The sequence below is a fragment of the Rutidosis leptorrhynchoides genome, chromosome 4, assembly GCF_046630445.1.
Source record: "Rutidosis leptorrhynchoides isolate AG116_Rl617_1_P2 chromosome 4, CSIRO_AGI_Rlap_v1, whole genome shotgun sequence".
In the NCBI taxonomy this organism is placed as follows: domain Eukaryota; kingdom Viridiplantae; phylum Streptophyta; class Magnoliopsida; order Asterales; family Asteraceae; genus Rutidosis; species Rutidosis leptorrhynchoides.
In genome coordinates this window covers 639,073,643-639,079,546 of record NC_092336.1, presented here as the reverse complement: position 1 = coordinate 639,079,546, position 5,904 = coordinate 639,073,643, and the positions used below count along the sequence as shown (strand labels likewise).

Below are 5,904 nucleotides of genomic sequence, written 5' to 3'. Positions count from 1 at the left end.
GGGTGTTGTGGTAAATGTATTGTTGTGTTGTTATGGGGCGCTGATGTGGCATTTTTTATTTTTTTTATACAAAATAAATTAGACATTTTAATTAAATAAATAAGTAAAACTAAAATTAAAAAACACACAACTTTTATAAATTAAAATCCTAAAAAAAAATACATAATTAAAAAAAGAAAAGAGTACATAATATGAAAGTTCATAAAAAATTAAAATACTACTACTCGTCATCGTCATTCTCGTCATCGGATATCTCAATGTACTCCCTAAACTTGGCGCGTAAATAGGTTTTAAATTTATTTACGTGTTTGACATCCTTTTTGTTTTCCATATTCTCGGTTGATGTGGCCAAGAAACCGATACATAAAATTGCTGATTTTGTCATGCTTGCCATTGTTGAAATTGTTCCCATTGTCTTTGTTGAGCTTGTTATTGTTGCATATAAATGAATTGTTGTTCCATCATCATGGGTGGTGGTTGATTCCCAAATAAATTTCGTTGAATGTTCGGATTTTGAAGTGGTGATCCGGTTGTCATACCCGGCATATTGGGTGTCCCAAACGACAATAGATTAGACATGTTTGATCCCGGGGAAAGCCCGAAAGCGTTGGAATAAAATGTAAGGTTTGAATTGGGGATTTGGCTTGGATTTTCTTGATTAGCCATTGAAATTGTTGAAAAAGTGAAAGGTTTTGATTATTGAATGAAATAAAATGGAAGTGATAAATGAGATAGAAGAATAGAAGATAGTGTATATATATATATATATATATATATATATATATATATATATATATATATATATATATATATATATATATATATATATATATATATATATATATATATATATGGAAAAGTGAATATGGATAACAGCACCATATAACCTTATATGCCAACCCTCCTAAAACTATGTCGTATTATACTCCAAATAAATAATACTCTGTAACAAATTAACCTCCTCCTATATTCGTGCAATTTCATAACTCACGTTCAATTAGCCTCCTCAATAAGCTTTCTTCAAGTTGTTGCAGCTTCACCTTAATTTCCTTACGACTAAAATCGGCATAGCCGATTAAACGATTAAAATTGCGACAAATAATTACTGCTTCTTTCTACTTTCTTCATTCAATTTGACTGTCGTTGAGATCACTTGAAGCAACAACAGGTACAACTATTTTGTGGTTGATTTTCCCTACCCCATCATACTGATGTTTCTACATGGTTATCGATCACTTCGTGATTGCAATGTTATAATATTATCATGTTGATTATTTCCTAATTGTCAAGTATTATATCTTTTAATTTACTATTAATCCTTTATGAAATTGATTTATCTACTTTCAATGTATATGATTACATTTTTTTGCTTTTGGTTTATCTTTGTGCTGGTTTCTAATTGCAGAACAGTTTAATTGACAGATTGGTTTCGATATTTATGTTTCTTGTATTTTTTTTAGCTCTTCATCATGAATAATAAATAACACATTATAGCTACTTACAAAGAATGGGCGCGTATATAAATTTAGTTAAACACACTAATGATCAAAGTAGACTTGTGGTGTTAATTAACACCACGTCCAGCATGTATGTGTGTTATATAGATCCATCTACTCACTGATCTTTTTATTCTTGTGTTATTACAGAATATGCATAATACATTGGAATTTGATCAACAAGAATATGAGCACTATGACAATAATCAGGACATTAATACAAATGAGTTTCTTGACAACCATAGTAATAGTTCAGGATACAACAGTCACGATGAAGATGATGTAGTGGATGATGTTGGATTTGATAAAGAAACCCATCAAACTGAAGACCTCGACAATAATGATTCTGAATTTCAAAGTGAGAAGCAAAATGATGATAACAAGGATATTGAGTTTGAGAAGGATAATGGAGGTATTGATGCTAATGTAATGGGAATGATTTTCGATACCCCTGATGATGCATACACCTTTTATAATCGTTATGCTTTTTTACATGGATTTGGAATACGAAAACGGACCACCTTTAGAAATAAGACAACGAATGAGCCTTACCGAAAAACATATGTATGCAACAAGGAAGGGTTTAAGGATACTTCAAAAGAGATTGTTACAAAATGTCATAGAGAATCTAGAACGGGTTGTACAGCAATGATTCAAATATCCAAAAATAAAGTTGGTAAATGGTTTGTAGATGGTTTTAACAATACACATAACCATGAATTAAGCACTCCGAGCAAAGTAATGAAACACCATTCTCATGGAAAGACTCACCGCACGATGGCTACCAAATCTCTTATGTTGGATCTTAGCAAAAACGGTTTGAGACCTTGTCAAATAAAAAAAGTCGTAAACTCCATGAAAGATCCGGATGCACCTGATGTTACTTCAAAACAATGCTCTGATATATTGTCTGAAGAGCGAAGAAAATACCGTGGTAAAGAATTCTATGGATTTATCAAATATTTTCAAGAAAAAGCCTATGTAGATAGTAAACATTATTGGGTTGTGGATTTATTTGATGACGGGTCTCCAAAAAATATTTTTTGGGCTGATGGGAGGTCACGAGACGCATACATAAATTTTGGAGATGTTGTCGTGTTTGATGTGACGTATATGACGAACAGGTTTAAGATGCCATTTTCTCCATTTGTTGGGGTGAATCATCATGGTCAATCTATACTATTCGGAGGTGCTTTACTAGAGAATGAAAAGGAAGAAACATTTGTTTGGCTATTTCAACAATTCTTAAAGTGCATGTTTGACATGCATCCAACTGCAATAATTACCGATCAAGATAAAGCAGTGAGAAATGCCATCAAAAAAGTTCTTCCAAATACCCGTCATCGGTATTGTGCATGGCACATCAAAAAGCATGAACGAGAACAACTTCGGCCTCTTAAAGCACGTTATAGTGATTTTAAAGATATGTACAATAAGTATGTTAAAATCCATACAGTTGAAGAATTTGAAAACCGGTGGAAAGTTATACGTGATAAGTATGATCTTGGAAGTCACTTTTGGTTAAACGATATGTATAATCAACGTACCCTTTGGGGTAAAGTTTTTTTTAAAGATTGTTTTTTTGCTGGGATGACCACAAGTGGTAGAAGTGAGAGCATTCACTCATTCTTTGATGGATATGTTACTTCCAATACCATGTTGAATGAATTTGTAGCCCAATATGATAAAGCTGTTGAGTCTCGACGAGCTGCTGAAGAAGATGAGGACTTCAAAACTATGAACACAAAGGCAGTTTATTCTTCTGTTAATCCAATAGAAGTGAAAGCAGGTACACGTTATACAAGCAGGATGTTTGATGTTTTTCAAAAAGAATGGATACAAGCAACTAATAATTTAACTCATGAGACTTTATGTAAGAGCGCGGGAGAGATCAAATATAAGGTTGGTCAATTTAATGTTGAGAACGTATATTGGAGAACTGTGACCATTTATTTGTTACATAAGTTAAATGTCACATGTTCCTGTTCAAAGTTTGAAACATATGGAATCTTATGCAAACATATCTTGTATGTTATGAAGAAGAAGCACATTGAAACTCTTCCGGATCATTATATTTTACCAAGGTGGACACTTGATACTAGGTATAAGGTGGAAAATTATAACAACAAACTTGAAGATATACATAACGACAACAAAGTTAATGCGTTAAGTTTGTGGTGTGTTCAAACAAAATATATGAAAGCGGTTGAACAAGCGAAAGAATCTCCCTCAAACCTGAAGAAACTAGATAGTCTTTTAGATAAGTTTTTAGAAGAACATACGAATCACCAAAAGTCTACACAAATTGACAGTCCATTACAGGAATCCAATGCAGGTAGCTCGCAAATAAGCATGATGCCTCAAATATCAGTTCGGGATCCTCCGGCTCCTGTTGCTACTAAAGGTCGTCCAAAGAGCGCATGTCGAATCAAATCTTCTCTAGAAGCACCGAAAAAAGAAAATGTTCACATTGCGGGGGATTAGGTCACTATATCACAGGGTGTCCAGTTAAGAAGGTACTAGTGATTGTTTATTTATGTATTCAGTTATCTTATTTGTTCATTGACTTTCTGATGATAGTTGCATTCATTATTCTAATACTCTTTTGCATCAGGCTGAAGATGCTGCTGCTGGTACTAAATGATGTTTTGTTTATAATTGATGATTTTTCAGTTGCTGGTGCAATAGTCCATGAAGTCATAAGGTTGCTAATATTTAGCTTATGCAGAGTTTGATTCTTTTTCTATCTACTGATGTGTTCAGTCTTTAGTGTATTCAAAATTGGATCTCCCTTTATCAGTTAGTGTTTAGTGTATGCATGTTTTGGTTCTTTTTTATCGGTTGTTGGTAGTATTGTTTAGCTTATGTTTATTGATCAATTATAAATTCTTTAGTTGTTCTACCCATTAAGATGTGCCAAATATATAGCTGCACTATCCATGTTTATGCTTGCATACAACTAAAGCGATGTGCCCATACTTATTTTGAGATATATATGTCACAAACTGCATTGTATAAGATGACCAAAAAAAATAGTATAGCAACTAGCTACCAAACAAGCTGATCATAACCTGAACAACAAAAGTTGCAATTTTTAGATGAGCAATTTCATTTAACTAAACAAAATATTACATCAGTTTTCAAATGCAAAAGGCTCACAAATAACTTGACCCACTTCTCAAAACATACCATTTAAAAACAAACTCACTAAATAAAACTATCACCCCACAACATTGGCCTTTAATCATACTATCTTTTGAACAAATCTTCGCATGACTCAAATATGAGTTGATGTGATTTCACACATATACTTGTTGAAGCTTTTGATCTAACAACTCGTTTTGAATTCCATCAACACACTAGATTTACACTTCATACTTTAGCTTTCAACCGAACCTGTAAAATAGTAGTACATCAATCGCCACATTTTATGCTAAAAAGTAAAAGAATAACACATTGTTTTTACTAATTAGAGAGTGGTACAAAAAGCTAACATTTTATGCTAAAAAGTAAAAGAATAATACATTGATTTTACTAACTAGACCAAGACACAGAACTATAAATTCAACTTGATAAAAGTAAAACAATAACACATATATTTACTCTCAAAAACAAATAATTACAACAAGTACAGACATCTCCTAGTTGTTGTAATTTGAAACAAACACAAATAAAAACTAAAAGCAAACAACAATATACAAGTAGTTAGTATACTCATTATTGAAATAAACTGCAATTACATTATTGAGGATTAATATTAAACTAACAAAATAAATATTGATCCTTGCCCTAATCTATCAAATTACTTAAAAATCGACACAACAGATGGAATCGTCGACTTGGTCTATTGGGGTTGGGTACCGAAAAAAAATCGATTGTACCTTCAGTTGCTTTGGATGATTAGTACCAATTTTAAGTTGGATGACGAACAATCAAGAAATCAATTTATCGCCATTCATGAGATGGGAATTATATCGATGACTTGGTCAATTGGGGATGGGAACCGAAATAAAAAATTAACGATTGTACCTTATTGTTGTATTGGATGATTGGAATCAAATTTAAGTTGGATGAAGTACGGTCACGAAATCGATATATCTCCATTGTTGAGATGGAAATTAGGGGAGGTGCAAATATATGAACCTGATTGTACGAGGATTTTTTTTTTTTTTTTTTTTATGATTTTGGATACAAACGACATAGTTTTGGGAGGGTTGGCATATAAGGTTATATGGTGCTGTTATCCATATTCACTTTCCCCATATATATATATATATATATATATATATATATATATATATATATATATATATATATATATATATATATATATATATATGAGATGTATATTGTGATGCCCCGTACAAAACCATCGTATACGAATCATCAACAACAGGATCATTACAAG

At 32.1% G+C, this 5,904-nt stretch overlaps 1 pseudogene; it reads left to right on the top strand.

Annotated features, from left to right (window-relative positions):
- The first annotated feature begins 1,649 nt into the window (after nucleotides 1–1,649).
- Nucleotides 1,650–4,140, top strand: LOC139843164 (protein FAR1-RELATED SEQUENCE 5-like; annotated as a pseudogene).
- Nucleotides 4,141–5,904: the final 1,764 nt, after the last annotated feature.